General features: G+C 47.9%; 1 protein-coding gene across 1 annotated transcript in view; it reads left to right on the top strand.

Moving 5' to 3' along the window:
- The window catches only part of LOC107119192 (chromosome unknown open reading frame, human C11orf63), a 61,390-nt gene that overhangs the window by 22,707 nt on the left and 20,083 nt on the right, over positions 1–18,600 (top strand). The window lies entirely within an intron of this gene.

The following is an 18,600-nucleotide window of genomic DNA, read 5'->3' as shown; positions in this document are numbered from 1 at the left end:
GTTAGCACCCCTAGGACCCGGGGGGGGGGGAGGAAGAAGAAGAAGAGATGGGATTTATACCCCGCCCTTCACTACCCGAAGGGGTCTTAGAGTGGCTTATCCCTTCCCCCCCCCCACAACAGACACCCTATGAGGGAGGTGGGGCCGAGAGAGCTCTCTTGAGGACTGCTCTTGAGAGAACAGCTCTGAAATAACTTTTGACTGACCCCAGGTCACACCAGCAGCTGCACGTGGAGGAGTGGGGGGATCAAACCCGGTTCTCCCAGATTAGAGTCGGCGCTCTTAACCAGGACACCAAACTAGAGTTCCTGCATCTCCCAAGAGCAGCATTTCAGGGCACATTTTGAGGAGTGGGGGAGGTGACGGTTCAGTGCCCCAAAGTCCTTCCCTGAACAGAAATTCTAACCGGGATCCTTGCCCTGTATCTCCTAATTTTTGATGGTGCCAGGTGTCCCTCTTTCTGGATCTGTAAACAGAAAACGTTCCTGCCAACCTAGCCGTTCGAAAGCAAGAAATTGCAAGTAGATAAATAGGTACCACTTCAGTGGGAAGGTAACAGTGTTCCATGTGCCTTGGTGTTTAGTCATGCCGGCCACGTGACCACGGAAACATCTTCGGACAGCGCTGGCTCTTCGGCTTTAAAACGGAGATGAGCACCGCAACCCTAGAGTCGGATTCGACTGGCTTTCGAGCAAGGGAACCTTTACCTTTACCTTTAAACACGAAATGTAGCATGCTAAGGTGCCCCGAAGGAAAGCGTTTAAGCCTTTGGGGGGGCCTTTATCGTCATCGTTATTAAACGAGGACACACCTGCACCGGCGGCTGTCCAAACCTGGGCGACAGCAAAATGCTCCCCTAATTTGCAGAGAATTCTCTAAAGCATCGACTCCTTTTTTGCAGTGCTGCCTGATTCCCTAAGAACTTGATGAGTTTCTTTGAGAGTGACAGAAAGAGAGAGAGCGAGAGAGAGAGAGAAGGAGGCAGTGGGCCCCGTCTACCTCAGCTGTACTCAATCTGAGTTGCTTTCCTCCCTACAGACTCCTTACTTCAAAGCGAGGGACATAATGTACAATTTTTTAATGGCTCTAGACCAAGGCACTCAGGCTCTCTGCACTGTGCCTTACCTCCGTGTAAACACCTAATCAAGATTGCCTGCGCTCCAACAATAGCAGCCAAATGCAATTCGAGAACCACGAGCCTTTGAAGTCCTCCCCGGAAAGGCCGGTTTCCCTAGTCCGGGATAATGACATGCCATGATTGCTGCCTTTGTTGTATCTTTTCAGCAGAGAAGCAATTACGGGCCTCAATTTAACAGAATAGACATTACACAGCTTATGATGCTCAAAATGCAATTTCATTTGATCATTTTCTCAATTTGATTGGCATTAATAGAACAGTTCGCCCCCCCCCAAAAAAAAAGGAGAAGGAGAAGAAGAAGCAGGCTGAAGTTGTGTCCTTCTTTTCAAAGATGTAATGCAGAAGTATGGTCTTCCTGCCCAGCGCCAGAGCAGCAAGCGGGCACCAGTGTTCCCTCTAAGCTGAGTTGGTGTGAGCTAGCTCACAGTTTTTTAGCCTCTGGCTCACACTTTTTTGTCTCAGCCCAGCAAGGATGGCTCCAGAGCAAACCGATTGATGCAGTAGGCAAATTGCTCGCTCACAACTTTAATGCCCGTAGCTCACTAGGTACAGTTTTTGCTCACAAGACCCCACAGCTTAGAGGGAACATTGGCGGGCACCGCCAAAAACACACACACACAGCAAAACATGTTTCTGCTGGAAAATCCCTCCATCTCCATTTGCTTGGGGGGGTGGGACGGGAGAGGACACACTTCTTAATATTTGCGCCGTGAGGGCTTATAGGCTCAGTCGTTAATTAGTACTTGGATCGATGGGACTCTGCGGGAGCGTTAATTACATCAGCCATACATCGCTGAGGGCTCTGAGTCTGAGTTTGCACTCGGTATCATATTTGGTGGCCCCTCCTGCATGCCCAATCGCAGCTGAGCATGGAGTTTGTTAAGATCGGGAAAAGAACACAGGGCCTGGAGACCAGTGACGGCCACATCACTCCGGATGTACTTACAGCAACATTTTCCTGTCCTTAAGCTGGATCTCGTTGAGTGTGTTTCATACGTTTGGCACTGGAAGGGAGAGTGGGAGCAGGAGAAACGTCAGGTTGCAGCGTTCCTAAGGCCACTGTCCCTTCTGAAGCCAGAATAGCCAAACCTGCAATAAGTAAATTTTTTCTCCTTTAATGAAGAATCAGGTCTGTATGTCAGCACCTTTTTTGCCTTTCTTCACCCCTCCTTCCTTTCCTCATGTCTTGGTTTGCAAGAATATCAAGAAAGCCACGAGAGCCAACATAGTGTCATGCTTAAAGTGTCAGACTGGGACTGGGAAACCCAGGTTCGAATCCCTGCAGTGCCGCAGAAGCTTGCTGGGTGACCCTGGGCCAGTCACACAGCTACCTCGCAGGGTTGTTGTGAGGATGAAACAAAGGACAGGAGAACAGTGTAAGCTGCTTTGGGTCCCCACGGGGAGATAAGGGCAGGGTACGGATAAAGTAAATAAATAAGTTGATTTAAATAGGAACTCTCGGTCTGGGGCAAGGGATGCTCTGTATTCTTGGTGCTTGGGGGGGGGCAACAGTGGGAGGGCTTCTAGTGTCCTGGCCCCACTGCTGGACCTCCTGATGGCACCTGGTATTTTTGGCCACCGTGGGACACAGAGTGTTGGACTGTATGGGCCATTGGCCTGATCCAGCATCGGCTTCTCTTATGTTCTCTTATGATTCTAGTTGCACCTTTGAAAGTTATCAGTCCAGTGTCTGAACTGGGACACTGTGTGATTTTTTAATAAATGATTTACAGTCGGCAGAGTCACACATGCTCCGTTTGTGGACTCTGGTTCAGGAACAGATTATTTGGCAGAGTTTTAATTCTTCTTTTTAATGACTGGGACGGTGGCCAAGAAAGGAAGCTGAACCCTTCCCAGTGCCATGGCGTGGTCAACCTCCCCTGGAAGAATGCTTTGCTCTACCAAGCTCCATTGTTTTCTGGACATGAACAATTTAATTACTGTACGGCCAGCCCATTCTTGTCGGGCCTTGGAAGCAAAGTAAGGTCAGGCCTGGTGAGTACTGGGTTGGGAGACCACCAAGGAAGCCCAGGGCTGCTATGCAGAGGCAGGCAACGGCAAACCACCTCCGAACGTCTCTTGCCTTGAAAACCCTACGGGGTCACCGTAACACAGCTACGACTTGATGGCAAAAAAAGGTAATCGTCAGGGCTTTTTTTGTAGAAAAAGCCCAGCAGGAACTCATTAGCATAATAGGGCACACCCAACAGCAGAAACTCATTAGCATATTAGGCCACACCCATGACAGCATGGCTCATTAGCATATTAGGCCACGCCCCATGCCTTCCCTTGGGTTGCCTGGGCAAGCCGGGGAAGGCACAAGGAGGCATTTAAATGCCTCCCCGATCCTTCCAGGGGCCCCCTGGCCCACCTGCCTCAGAGTCGCCGGGGTGTGTGTGTTGCTCTCGCACGCAGAGGTTTTGGCTGTAGTGGGCGTGGCCAACTCTGAAGCCAGCCGGAACTCCGTTCCTGTGCGTTCCTGCCCAAAAATAGCCCTGGTAATCGTAATAACAGTAGGCAGAATGCAAGTGAAAAGTACTGAGAAGCGTTGAGTGATTTCAGCAACAGTACTTTTATTCAGAAGGAACAAGACGAAGTGAGCCGGCTCGCAGGCCGGTATATATGCACAGAAAACCCTTCACCAAAACACACCCCCTACTTCCCTATAGGCTATATACAGTAGCCGAGAGTCCCATAGGCTCTCGGCTGCAGACCTGGCCCTCTGATAGGTGCGGGCTAGGATCCGCTTGGCTATTGTTCTCTCGGAGCGAAGCTTCAGGACTTTGCATGACTGCATGGCCCAACGGTCGCGCACGTGGTCATGGCGGAGTACATTACAGTAAGTAAGAGGCAGGAGCCCTTTTGTGTTATTAACTTTTGGCAATCCAGCTGCACGTAGGCGGAAAGTACACATAATTCTACCGATGCACACTGTCAGTCACCATTCTGTGTGACAGGGCAACTTGCGTTATTTTTCCATTTCGGCATGCGCCATCGGAAGCCCAGATTTTTTTTTTGAGTGTATGCGTTTTGAGTTTACCAAACTGGGGAAATACATACATTGCCCTATTCACACAAAATAGCGCCCGTGTGTTATCGGGAGGATCATGAGTCGTTCGTGTTTCCTGTATATGAGGCCGAAGCACCAAAAGCGCAACTGAACAGGGCTATGAGCTGCTTAACTGAATGTCCTTCCTGGAGTGTAACGCCGGAAGAGGTTCTTCTTGATGTTTGTTGTTAGGATAAAGAGATACACAAAAGTAATGCATAAAATGAAGTAATGAGTTGCCAAATAAATAACTAGACAGTGGCAGACGATTGGCCTGTGTTTGGACAGTACTTGTTTACAGATTAGCATCAGAAGCCCAGTGATAGTAGTAGTAGAAGAAGAGATTGGATTTATACCCCACCCTTCACTACCCAAAGGTGTCTCAGACTGGCTTACAAACTCCTGTCTCTTCCCCTCCCCACAACAGACACCCTGTGAGGTAGGTGGCGTTGAGAGAGCTCTGACAGAAACTGCTCTTTTTCAAGGACAGATCTTATCAGAGCTACGGCTTGCCCAAGGTCATCCAGCCAGGTGCAAGTGGAGGAGTGGGGAATCAAACCCGGTTCCCCCAGATTAGAGTCCGCGCACTACACCGAACTGACTCCAAACAACTATCTGTACACCGAACAACTAGCTGCACACCAAACAACTATCTGTATCTGAAGAAGTGAGCAGGGACTCACAAAAAGTTGTACCCTGCCACAAATTTTGTCTATTTAGAATTGTACTGTAATTTATTTGTTTATTTATTTTATTAGATGTATATACTCCCCTCCCCAAATGGGCTCAGGGCGGTGTACAGTATAACAATGTACACACAGTAATATCATATGATAAATACCGTGTAAACAGAGAGATCAGGTATTAAAGCAATTCCATATCTGATCAGATGTCCAGTCGGCCAAAAAAGCTCAGAGAGTGGTTGGGAGGATAAATATGGGAGAAAGGGACTATCTACTACTACTACTACTACTATTACTAGTACTACTAATAATAATAATAATAATAATGCAGCTCACAATGGAAACGGTTGTTTCTTTTGGAGCTGGATGTTATACTTGCGATTACATTTGAGTCTCTCGAGAAGATCGTTTTGAGTTTCCAGCTGCTAAACCCTCCTTAGGAGACAGACCAAGGTGGAACGTTACCCTGTGACTGTAAGACAAGGCTGTTTTGATCCTGAAAAGTTATTTTTGTTATCCCCCCCCCCATGCCACTCAATTCCTCTAAGCGAGGAGGGGTCGACGGGCTCGCAGCTTGGCGGTAGCTCGCAGCAAGATCACAGGACCGTTACATACGAGTCGCGCTACATGCAAACATTAATCACTACAGAAAAGGTCTGGCTAACAAGTTATCATCTTGGCACCGGGAGCCGAGGTCCCCCAGCGCTAAAGCTTTCACTAAAACATTTCTGCTCTATGTGCGACTTAATACCTACCATTAAGCAGTTACTCTGAGTGCATACACTCGGCCTGGAATGGAAGTGTTGCTAACAAAGGAGCCCTGTTGAGACGGGCGGATGAAATGGAGGAGCCCACGGCTGACAAAGATTAAATGGATTCGGAATGGCTTTGTGCGTTACCTCCGGGGAGCCCGCGTCTCACCTCATGAGGAGTGGCACCTGAGCCCGTAACTGGGAGCCGGCGGAGCTTGAACTTAACAAAACAAAACAAAGGCCCGTTTCGAGTGTGGCGTTGCTTTGGGGTGGTTCTTAGGCCCCGTTCAGACACTTGCCCTGATGGCCGAGCATTTTTATCCCGTGGCATTAGAGTGGGGTGTACGTCCCTCCCCTTCACCGCGCATAGACACATGAAGCTGCCTTCTGCTGAATTGGAACATCGGTCCATCATGGTCGGGACTGGCTACTCAGACTGGCAGCGGCTCTCCAGGGTCTCAGGCGGAGGTCTTTCACATCACCTACTGCCAGGGTTCCCTCAGGCGGAGGGCTTTCACATCACCTACTGCCTGGTTTTTTTGAACTGGAGATGCCGGGGGGTTGAACCTGGGACCTCCTGCGTGCCGAGCGGATGCTCTACCACTGAGCCACGGCCCCACTTCATTGCTCTCCAGGGTCTCAGGCTGAGGTCTTCCACATCACCCGCTGCCTGGTCCTTTTAATTGAAGATGCCGGGGGTCGAACCTGGGACCTTTCGCATGCCAGCAGATGCGCTACCAGTGAGCCGTAGCCCCTCCTGGTAATATGGGGCTTGGATGCCTGTATGCACCAGGCCCTGTTTGTATAAACCTTCCTTTAAGGGGGGGGGCAGGGGAGATGGTTAAAAAGAGACTATAACAACGAAGACTCCGCTATGGGTGCCTGTTAGGTTAGTCAATTCCCCCTCAATTGTATGTGTGTGGCCCTAGGAAGAGATTGTGATAAATCGTATATGAAAAACAGCAATGGTATTCCCAGTAGTCATGTATGGCTGCGAGAGTTGGACTATAAGGAAGGCCGAGTGCCGAAGAATAGATTCTTTTGAACTATGGTGCTGGAGAAGACTCTTGAGAGTCCCTTGGACTGCAAGAAGATCAAATCAGTCAATCCTAAAAGAAATCAACCCTGACTGTTCCCTGGAAGGCCAGATAATGAAACTGAAGCTCAAATACTTTGGCCACCCAATGAGAAGGGAGCACTCACTGGAGAAGAAGACCCTGATGCTGGGAAAGATTGAAGGTCAAAGAAGACGGGGACGGCAAAGGATGAGATGGTTAGACAGTGTCATAGACGCAACGAACATGAAATTGAGCCAACTTCAGAGGACGGCGGAAGACAGGAGGGCCTGGCGGGAGCTGGTCCATGGGGTCGCGAAGAGTCGGACTCAACTGTGCGACTGAACAGCAACAACAAAACCGCTCAGAGCCCTTAGGGGGTGAGCGGTCTACAAATCGAAGGAATGAATAAATGAATAAATAAATAGGGCCCTTGAAGGTACAGATCTCTGGGTTCAGGGCCGATATCACATGTTGCTCCACATGCTCAGCAGTAAGACTGGGGCATGGTCCTCTCCTCTACCCAGCAAAAGGATCTGGCAGCCAAAGAAGTGTCTGAAGATGGGAACGACTTATGCAGCTTCATCACTATGTCTGGTGTTATACGGAGCACAAAAAGAAGAGCCCCTTGACCTGAGATAGTTTCAGGGGGTAGCCATGTTGTTCTGCAGTAGAAGAGCTCGATTCTTGTCCAGTACCACCTTAGGTACCGACAAGATTTTGGGGGTATAATCTTTCGAGACTCAACTGGTGGGAATCCCGGGGGGGGGGGCATGGGAGGGTACCATCAGTCAATGGCACGACATCACTTCCATGCCTCTCTAGGAATCGCCTGAAACTCTGTGATAAACCCCTAGGATTCCATGCAATTCCTAGAGAGGTGTGACGTCACTTCCAGGGATTCCCCAGAAGAAACATTATGGTGTGTGCCCAATGGCAATTTGGGGGGGGAATTTTTCTCCTGCTGTCACCCTGAACGGCTGCAGGAAGAGCAGGTTGCTGATGGGGGGTGTCTCCCAGTATAGCTGGAGACAGAATTCCAGTCTTTAATAAATCCTTTCCTTAACACAATTGCTGGCCATATTTGGTTATTTAATTTATTTACATCCTTTCTTTCTCACTGAGACTCAAAGTGGATTACAGAGTACAAAAAGAGGGGAAAAATCTAGATCCTAATCCAGTCGCATTACAGAGACCAAGAAGAGTTTGGAAGTATAAACTTTCGAGAGTCCAAGCTCCCTTCATCAGATATGCCGACACATGCGAGCAGAAAAAGCAGGAAAAAATAGAAAAATAAAGCATGTAATACAATAAAGGTAAAGGTTTCCCTTGCTCGAAAGCCAGTCGAATCCGACTCTAGGGGGCGGTGCTCATCTCTGTTTCCAAGCCGAAGAGCCAGCGCTGTCCGAAGACTTCTCTGTGGTCATGTGGCCGGCATGACTAAACGCCGAGGCACACGAAACGCTGTTACCTTCCCACCGAAGCTGTACCTATTTATCTAATTGCAATTTCTTGCTTTCGAACTGCTAGGTTGACAGGAGCTGGGGCCAGAGACGGGAGCTCACTCCATCCTATCTGACTCGGGTCTCGAATTGGCGAGCTACCGAACGTCTGGTCTGCAGCTCAGCGTCTTAACCTCTGAGCCACCGTGGCCCCCAATGTAATACAGTATAGGCTATCAAATGAAAAATGCAATCAGATTAGGGGTATAAAATCGAAGGACAATGGAAGCAACAATGTGAGCACACAGGATAAGATATACAGTGAAAAGTGCAATAGAACAAAGAATATAAAATTGAACACCACTACCAATGCAACTAGGACTAGTAATGCAAAATTAAACGACAACGTGAACTGCAAACTGCCCAGGCCAGCACAGTGCGAGCAGTGCAGTGTGTAGGATTACGAAAGCAATGCGGTGTCCGCTCCCCGTTTCCCTGTCTGGAGCGTTCTGTCCCACTGCAGATCATTACAAGAATGCCTTCCTGAACTTTTCTGTTTGGCATATTCTGTGGAACAACCAGGGGTCATTTCCTGCAGGAGCGCACAGGAGCAGAGCTCCGGCAGTAAAGAGCCCAGCGGATGGGCACTTGCAACAGGCCCCACCCCCTGCTCCCAGCAGCCCTCAGTCAGAGCAAGAAGCAGCCAGGTAAGTTGCAGAGCCCCCCCACGCCCCCCCGGTCCAAAACAGGTCCAGTGGCACCTTTAAGACCAAGGTTTATTCAGGTACAAGCTCTTCCTCCTCTGTGAGGGCAGATCTGCACGTCCCCCCCCCCAATAGCTAGCAATCCAAAACAGTCCAGTGGAGCCTGAGCGGTGGGTGTTGCCTTCTGACACACTTCCGGTGATGTCAGGGGGTGTGGCATATGCAAATAAAGTATGCTAATGGGTTATGCTAATGAGCTCCTGTACCTCTTTTTCTACGAAATGACCCCTGGGAACAGTACTATGGGAGCCTTCTTCCCGTCCTTAGACAGGCTGTTCCACAAGATGGGGGCCACCCCGGTGAGTGTACCTGAGCAAGTGGTCACGGATTCTATCAGCTTGCTTGGAGGAACCTTCAAAAGGTTGTGCTCTGATCCAAAGCTGCTGCAGCAGAGCACAATAGGAGAGGCAGCCCCACAGGTATGTGGGTCTCATAGGTGATAACCCGAACCTTGAACTGAGCCTGGTAACTGATTGGTAGCCAATGGAGCAACAGCGAGGTGGGTGTGACATATGTGTTCTGCTGGGTAATCGGGCTGCTGTGTGCCGTACCAACTGGTGTTTCCGAGCTGACTTCAAGGGAGGACCCGTGTACAGTCTGTTACAGTAGTCTAGCCTCAAGGTGTCCACGGCTTGGGTATGCATGATGAGATCAGCCAAGGTGAGGTAGGGGCCAACTGCTGGGCTAGATGAAGCTGGCAGGTTTTATTTTATTTTTTGGCAGCCACATTGGCTTGCTTCTCCGGTCGTAATGCTGGGTCCACTGTAACCCCTAGGCACTGAACTAAATCAGAGAGGGCTGGCTGGTTCCCATCAAAAGTGGGAAGAGGAGGAGAAGAGAGGAGAGGAGAGGAGGAGGAGATTGGATTTATACCCCCACCCTTCACTCGGGAGTCTCAGAGCGGCTTACAACCCCCTTTCCCTTCCCCTCCCCACAACAGACACCCTGTGAGGTAGGTGGGGCTGAGAGAGCTCTGACAGAAACTGCTCTTTTCAAGGACAGCTCTGACAGAACTATGGCTTGCCCAAGGTCATCCAGCAGCTGTGCATGGAGGAGTGGGGAATCAAACCCCGTTCTCCCAGATTAGAGTCCGTGCACTTAACCACTACACCAAACCGGTTATCCTTCAGGATCGCAGCCGTCCCTACCAGCATTCCCTCTGTCTTATCAGGATTCAGTTTCAACCAGTGTTCCCTCTAAGCTGAGTTCGTGTGAGCTAGCTCACAGTTTTTTAGCCTCTGGCTCACACATTTTTGTCCTGGCTCAGGAAGGAGGGCTCCAGAGCAAACTAATTCATGCAGTAGCCAAATCACCTGCTCACAACATTTATGCCAGTAGTTCACAAAGTAGAATTTTTGCTCACAAGACTCCACAGCTTAGAGGGAACATTGGTTTCAACGTGTTCACCCTGATCCAATTGACCACAGCAGTAAGGCAGAGGTTCAAGACTTCTGTTGGATCATCAGGTGATATAAGGGATACAAAGCTGGGTATCATCAGCAAATTGATGACAGGCTACTCCAAAAACAGGAATGATTTAAGTTTGATAGAAAAGTAAGTACAGCATATATTTAAATTTCCCCAAGACTTCTGGGTGTTGTTGTTTTTTCTGGGTAGAAAGTGTTTTTTACCCCCATGGCTTCAAAATTTCTGGAAATTTTACATCTCTATTGATCACTCCTGTCCAACATCTCACCCCTCCCCAACCTAGACTTAGAGTCTTATGGAACACCGCACAATATGTCCCACGCCAGTGATAGTTGGTGACGTCCAAAAGCTACCCTCTTGACACCTACCTGCAAGGCAGGTTTTAGGCCAGTCCAAGGTTCATCCCTTATTTCCAACTTCATCCTCCAAGCAAGCACCTCAATAAAATGGCATGATCCACCGTATCAAAGGCTGCTGATAGATCCAGTAATAGCAACGAAGAGGTGCAGCCTTTGTCTACATTCAAATGGAGAGCATCAACTAAAGCTACCAACGGCGTCTCTGTTCCATAGCTTGGTCAGAAGCCAGACTGAAAGGTGTCTGGGGCGGATGAGTTATCCGGGGAAGCCTGGAGTTGTTCTGATAACCACCGTCTCAGTCATCTTGCCCAGGAAGGTGTCAGCAAGCTGCCAATATGTCTTCTCCATGCATATGAGATGTGTCTACCCCCCCCCGCCTTTCCCTAGCTGGCTTGGACTCTTGTGCGCATGTCCCCCCTCACCCTCAAGCGCTCATCATTAACTACATTCCTTTCCATGTACGCTAGCGTTGCTTTGAAGGAACCTTATCAGCCAAGGCTACAGGTGGCTTGCGTTTGGAGGCTTTTGCTTAGTCTATAATGAACAGTAGTGTGAGAATAGTAGAATTGTTTTAATCAGCTATAACCGTTGCTTTCTCAAGGTTTGAGCGCGAGATGAGCCCTCAAGGCAGGCGCGGGAACCATATCTATTGGCCCATGTTATTTTGAACTTGCTTTATTATACCTGTCTCAAGCCCTTTGTGTTATTCTGAACAGAACATCTGTTCTAAGTACTTCATGGCTTCAATAAAATAAAACCTTCTTGCAAGAGTGTATTTCGTTGTTTGCTGTGAGTCTGACAGAAGGGTAGGTTGGAGACCAGGAGATAACTGGATGCAGTGTTCTTCTCTCAAAGGTTAGGTAAAGGTTTCCCTTGCTTGAAAGCCAGTCGAATCCGATTCTAGGAGTGCGGTGCTCACCTCCGTTTCCAAGCCGAAGAGCCAGCGCTGTCTGAAGACTTCTCCGTGGTCATGTGGCCGGCATGACTAGACACCAAGGCGCACGGAACGTTGTTACCTTCCCACTGAAGCGGTACCTATTTACCCACTTGCAATTTCTTGCTTTCAAACTGCTAGGTTGGCAGGAGCTGGGACCAGAGACGCGAGCTCACTCCATCATGCAGCACTCGGGTCTCGAACTGCTGAACTACCGACCTTCCGGTCTGCAGTTCAGCGTCTTAACCACTGAGCCACCACAGCCCCTCTTCTCTCTAGTGATAGTGTTTTTTCAGTAGGAGATGAATGACTGCCCATTTTAATGACTTGGGGAATGATCCCTGGGTCAGTGATTGATTTATAATGTATTCCAGGCCTTAGTTGATGGGGTCCTTCGTTCAGCAGACAACAAGGACATGGATCCAGTGTCTGAATGGTGTTCTTCACAGATCCTAAGATCCAGTCTTTAAAAAAAAAAAATCCTAGCATAATTGCTGGTTATTTTTAAGCTCTCTCTCTCCGCCTTAATGGCACAGGAACAAATACTGGATGGAAAACATCATTTCACTTGTGCACAGTGACGTCTGACTATTAAGTCTTTCAGTCAGCCGAAGGTGAACTAGCTCCATTCCCCTCGTTGGCGAATTCTTTTAAACGCTTTGAGCCGGGAGAGGAGACTAATGAACTAAGTGGCTTCATGGCGCATAAACCCTGCAAGACAGCATTAGCAGATGAAAGGTTCTTGTTTGATTAACAGTTATGGTTTGAGCTGCTTTACAGATCAATTAACTGGTAGATTGTTTAACTGAATTTGTTTACTCAGTGAACTGATTAAAAATCACAGTGTGTGCAATGCAGCTATATTTTGGAGATCTGGGGGTGGGGGGGGTGGGAGCCATTCAAAAAAGAAAATAACATATATTTTGGTTCATCCGGGGAGTAAAGGACGGAGGGGAACCAAAAAGGAAGGGAAAAGGGCTCAAACTAGGGGGCTAACAGTGCTATCCAAAGGACACTTTCCCAGGAGTAAGTTCCTACTTCAGGGGTCCCCAACCTGTTTGAGCCTGCCAGCACCTTTGGAATTCTCATATAGTGTGGTGGGCTCAGCCACAAAATGGCTGCCTCAAAACAGCTGCTGCAGAAGGCTAGCCAGAAAATGACTGCCACAATTTTCCTTCAATCACATAGCGAGGATTCCTGTGCTGTGGTAGTAGCTGCAGCCAAGGCAATGTCTTTAAGAATCTGCACAGCTAATCATATCTTCAGTGACGAGGGTTGCCAGATCCAGGTTGGAAAACTCCTGGAGATTTACGGGAAGGAGCCTGGGGAGGACGGGGACCTCGGTGAGTCACAATGCCATAAAACCCACCCTCCAAAGCGTCCATTTTCTCTAGGGGAACTGATCTCTGTAGTCCAGAGATGAGCTGCAATTCCAGCCAATCCCTAGGTCCCATCTGGAGGCTGGCATCAGAAGCCTTGCCAGGAAAGCCCCCTGGCCCCGCCCATTTCCCCAAAACACCAGGAAAGGTGTTGGCGAGTGGCATGGGGACTCCTGCCTTACTTGAATACACTTCAGTAAGTTTCTGAGTAGACCTGTGTAGGATTTCTCCGTAGCAGCGCAGTCGGCAGAGCTACGACCGTTGAGCGTAATGAGTTGATTTAGAACGCTCTGCTCAGGATTCTATAGGGTTGTTCTATAGGGCTGTTCGCTCACTAGCTTGTGGGCGCGGAAGATTCACAGCGCAGCCTGGGCTGTACAGAGTTACTGTTCCGGGAGAAATGGAGAGTTCTAAGAATATTAGAATGTTTGTTGCTAGGGAGACAGAAATCCCAGGAACCTTCCGGTGTGGCTGTTTTGCGATGGCTCTTAGAGCTTTGAAATAACACTTCTCTGTGTACAAGGCTAGCGATGAAGAATGTGATGCTTCTTATTTTGTTCAAACAAATAGCAGTTCCGGGAATTTAAAAACGTCTCCCCGGCCCAATTCTTAGCCTCCTACCTCTGTAATGCCGTGCCCTTCCTACGGGTCCTTGTTTGACACCCTCTGCTAGTCTGTTCCTGTGCAAAAGTGGTCTAAAGACAAACCAATTCTTGGAAGAGACTAAGGTTATCACCTCCAGGTGGGCGGCCAGAGTTCTCCTAGAATTACAACATCCCCAGAGATCAGTTCCCCTGAAGGAAATGAAAGCTGCTTTGGAGGGCAGACTTTTATGACTTTATGTCCCCACTGAGATACCTGTCCCCAAATTCAACTCTCCCAAGGTACCACCTCTAAATCTCCAGGAATTTCCCAGGCTGGAGTTGGAAGCCTAAAAGAGATACGGGCATAGGGTGAGGGTAGGGTTGTCAGGCTGTGTCGGACAACTGTTGGCAGGGTATGGGTTGTGGACACGGAAGAGCAGGGTATCAGCTATGCCACTATACCACTTGTGGGGAAAACCTGGAAGTGATGTAGTGTAGCTCTAGGAATTGGCAGAAACTCTATGGTAAACCATAAAGTTTCCAGCAGTTTCTAGAGCTACCCTACCACACTTCTGGGTTTTCTCTGGAAGTGATATAGTGGCACAGATGACACTGCCAGGTTGCTTTTAATTTTTCTCCCACTGCTGCTCCAAGAGGGAGGCCTGGCGGCACTAGGGAAAGGCCACAGAAAGACTGGCTTCAAGAACGACAACATCTCCTTTGGCCCCCTGTTTGCTCAGCTCCAAATAGGGGGCACCCAGAAAGACTGGCTTCAAGAACGACGACATCTCCTTTGGCCCCCTGCTCCTGTTTGCTCAGCTCCAAATAGGGGGCATAGCCCATTACGTTGAGGCCATGAAAAGCTGGACATGGTATAAGCCATGCATTGCACCACTGTGTAAGCCATGGAACCAGATGCACTTCACGATGTCATCCCTGTAGCTTTCTCTCTAGTCCTTCTCCTCCTAGGTGAGCCAATTTGGTGTAGTTGTTAGGAGTGCGGACTCTAATCTGGGAGAACCAGGTTTGATTCCCCACTCCTCCACTTGCACCTGGCTGGATGGCCTTGGGCAAGCCATAGCTCTGATAAGAGCTGTTCTTGAAAAAGGGCAGTGTCTGTCAAGAGCTCTCTCAGCCCCACCTACCTCACAGGGTGTCTGTTGTGGGGAGGGGAAGGGGAAGGAGTTTGTAAACTGCTCTGAGATTCCCTTACGTAGTGAAGGGCGGGGTATAAATCCAATCTCTTCTTCTTCTTCAAGGAGCTCAGGGTGGCTTCCCAGGTTCTCTCTCCCATTTTCTCTTCACCATCACCTTGTAAGAGAGGGTGACTGACCCAAGGCCACCCAGCAGTCTTCACAGAATGATGGGGGACATGAACCCAAATCCCCCAGTTCCAGGGCTTGCATTCTAAGCCACCACAGCACACTGGCTGAAATATTTGAGTTCAGCTCATGACTTGCCTCGACTGGATGCATTCGTCAAGGCAAACGGTCATCCACTTTGGCATTTGTATTCTTTCACAGCAATGCTGTCTGAGTGCTATTTTCGTTATCCTGACTTTTTAAAGGGACATTTTGGTGTAAGAAATAGTGCCCTGAATGGCTACATTGCCCCCTGTTTTAAAATATTTTAAGATTATAAAATGCCATGCAACTAATTTTAGGCAAGAAGTTGGAAAATCCAAAACGTGCTCCTGGGACTGATTTTTTTTCTTTCGCTGATGCTTGAGGCTGCCAACATTGGGTTGAAGGAAAGGGCACGAACTGTCCTTGATCTGGAAAAAAGATGATCCACTGTAACACACACTTAATTTGTTCTGTCCAAATAAAACCCTTTTTTCCCCCTTTTGGTGAAGCAATCGTGTTGTTGTTTTTTAAAAAAAAAACCAACCGAAAAACAGTTGATAATCTCACAAACATTCTTGTTCAGAATCTGTATTATTATACTATTAAATGCAAAAAATGTGGTTCATTTATTAACAGGCATTTGCCCAGCCCTGAACATGGGCACAGTAGTTTAAGTGGTACTCGTTTTCAATAATGCAAGGTAGATCTCTGAGTCAAATCAAGGAAGGTCACAGCCAAAATAAGCATTCTTGTCAAGCTACAAATGCAAACTCTTTACAAGATAAAGGCACTTCCGAGCCCCCTTTTTTCCTTTTCGCATCAGAGAAAATCATGATCCCACAAATGATCATGATGCCAAATTTCAGCAGCCAGTAATAAAATTAGCCAGAATGTTTTTTCCTGAGCCATTGCTGCTATCCGGAGGTCTGAGCAAAGTGGTGAATTCTTGAGCATACGCTCAAGGAGCGAAGTTTGACTCTCGAAAGCTTACAGCCTGGAAATCTGGTTGATCTTTAAGGTGCTACGACTCAAATCAAGCACTTCTACTACAGACCAGCACGGCTACTCATCTGAAACCATGAGCACACAACTAGACATCCACATACAGGTTTGAATTAAGGATAGCAGTTCCCCCATCACTGGTGCAGTAGAAAAGAGCAGGAGCAGGAGTCCAGCAGCACCTTAAAGACTAACAATGGGGTGGGGAGGTGTGGCTGTTTGCCCCAGAGTGAACTACCGCGCAGTAGCCGGATCAAACGTCAAACACTGGGAAATTACTAACAGCCAGCATAAGAATGTACTGTGGCAAACAGAGTTTAAATTCTTCCATGTTTTCCTGTGGGATGAGGCTTATTGTGGGATGGGGGTTTGCTGCTTATGACTCCGGTTGCAAAAACAGTAAAGACAACAGAATAGAATATGGCAAACAAAGTGGGGTTCTGACTTGGTTAATTTAGAATCATAGAATCACAGAGTTGGAAGGGACCTCCAGGGTCATCTAGTCCAAACCCCCTGCACAAGGTAGGAAATTCACAAATACCTCCCCCCCACACACCACCAGTGACCCCTGTACCATGCCCAGAAGAGGGGGGGAACCCCTCCAGGATCCCTGGCCAAAGTGGTCTGGAGAACAATAGCTTCCTGATCCCCAAAGTGGCAATCAGCATTTCCCTGGGCATGAAAGAAAGGGCAACCTCTGAACTTTGGCTGAATCTGCATTTGTCTTTCCCATCGGTGTCCCAGCCTTTTGACTCCGTCTTCAAAAAAGCTGTCTACATTTGGTGTCGTTTTCACACCTCAAGAGTGCTAGCATACTTTTGCAGGTCCACATATGTTTATTGTCCTTTCAGGGCGGCTCCACTGTCATTGCACCTCTGCACTGCTTTAAAAGAATCTTCTGCAAACAACATTCAAAGAAGCATAGAGAAAAACGGTGTCACAGCAGCATGAAACTGATTAAAAAAATGCAAATGCAGATTCGACCGAAGTGAGCCACTCACAAAAGCTCATACCGACTCTCGCTCTTTTCTACTGCTACAGACAGACTCACACGGCTACCCATCTTGACCCATCACTGGTGGAATCTTCGCGCTGCGACTTTTTTTTAATTTTAATTTTATTTTTTCAATAAATAAGACAAACAAAAACAGACATAACACATATACATAAAATGGGGGTTACATATACTTACCTATTATCAGCTAGCTATCACTTACTGCAATGTTCACTACAATTATTATCGCCAAATAGTTTTACATAAGTATTTTGCATATTAATATGAAAATGAAGTCTGCATTATCTCCCAAAATGTTCCTATGTCCATACTGTTTATTTATAATAGTCTTCCAACCATTTATAAAATCTTCAACATGTATTATGGAATATTCCTTCTTCTTGTCCTCTCAAAATTAAAGTCAATTTGTCCATCTCAGCCGTTTCAAGGGTTCTGTATATCAGTTCTTCTTTAGCTGCAACTTCTGTGGCTCCTTCCCTCATTCTTATTTTGAGTCATCGTCTGTCAGATGGTCCACATCCTCATTCGCCAAATGGTCCACAGTTCCACATGAAGCCTCACTTGTGCATTTGTGTGTGTGTGCACGTGCTCACACGTTCATTTCAGTTTTCTTTCTTCCATCACTCACTTAGCTTGGAGAAACGACGACTGAGGGGTGACATGATTGAGGTTTATAAGATTATGCATGGGATAGAGCAGGTAGAGAAAGAGGTACTTTTCTCCCTTTCTCACAATACAAGAACCCGTGGGCACTCCATGAAATTGCTGAGCGGTCGGGTTAGAACGGATAAAAGGAAGTACTTCTTCACCCAAAGAGTGATTAACACTTGGAATTCACTGCCACAGGAAGTGGTGGCAGCTACAAGCATGGACGGCTTCAAAAGGGAATTAGATAAGCATATGGAGCAGAGGTCCATCAGTGGCTATTAGCCACAAGGTATAGCTAGGGGCTCTGGGGCAAGTGATGCTCTGTCATCTTGGTGCTTGGGGGGGGGGGGTCAACAGTGGGAGGGCTTCTAATGTCCTGGCCCCACTGCTGGACCTCCTGATGGCACTGGTATTTCTGGCCACTGTGGGATACAGAGTGTTGGACTGGATGGGCCTTTGGCCTGATCCAACATTGGCATCTCTTATGTTCTTATGTTCTTATGTTCTTAATTAGAACTGTTCTCCAGACAACAAGGATCCCATCCATTCATTTTTATTGCTCGTAGACCCATAAATCATAAGCAAACTTTCCCATTTGATTCCCATCCTGTATTCTGGGAGGCTGTGATTTTGCTAAATTATATGCAATGGCTGCCAAGGTTATTGAGCTTAGACCTCTCTCTCTCTCCTGTCCATGACCATCACTTTAGCCAATACTCCACACTGATTCTCACATACCACATTTTCCATTATTGGTGGATAACCTAAAAACATAAGAAGATCCCTGCTGGATCAGACCAGTGGTCCATCTAGTCCAGCACCCTGTCTCACACGGTGGCCAACCATTTCTTCTGGAGGTCCAACAACAGGGCATGGAAGCCAAGGCCTTCCTAAGAACATAAGAAGAGCCCTTTGGATAAGACCAGTGGTCCATCTAGTTTAGTGTCCTGTCTCACACAGTGGTCAACCAGTTCCTCTGCAGGGCCAGCAACAGGGCATAGAGGCCGAGGCCTTCATAAGAACAT

The sequence above is a fragment of the Gekko japonicus genome, unplaced genomic scaffold, assembly GCF_001447785.1.
Source record: "Gekko japonicus isolate JY-2015 unplaced genomic scaffold, Gekko_japonicus_V1.1 scaffold750, whole genome shotgun sequence".
In the NCBI taxonomy this organism is placed as follows: domain Eukaryota; kingdom Metazoa; phylum Chordata; class Lepidosauria; order Squamata; family Gekkonidae; genus Gekko; species Gekko japonicus.
This window is presented reverse-complemented; position numbering and strand designations above follow the sequence as displayed.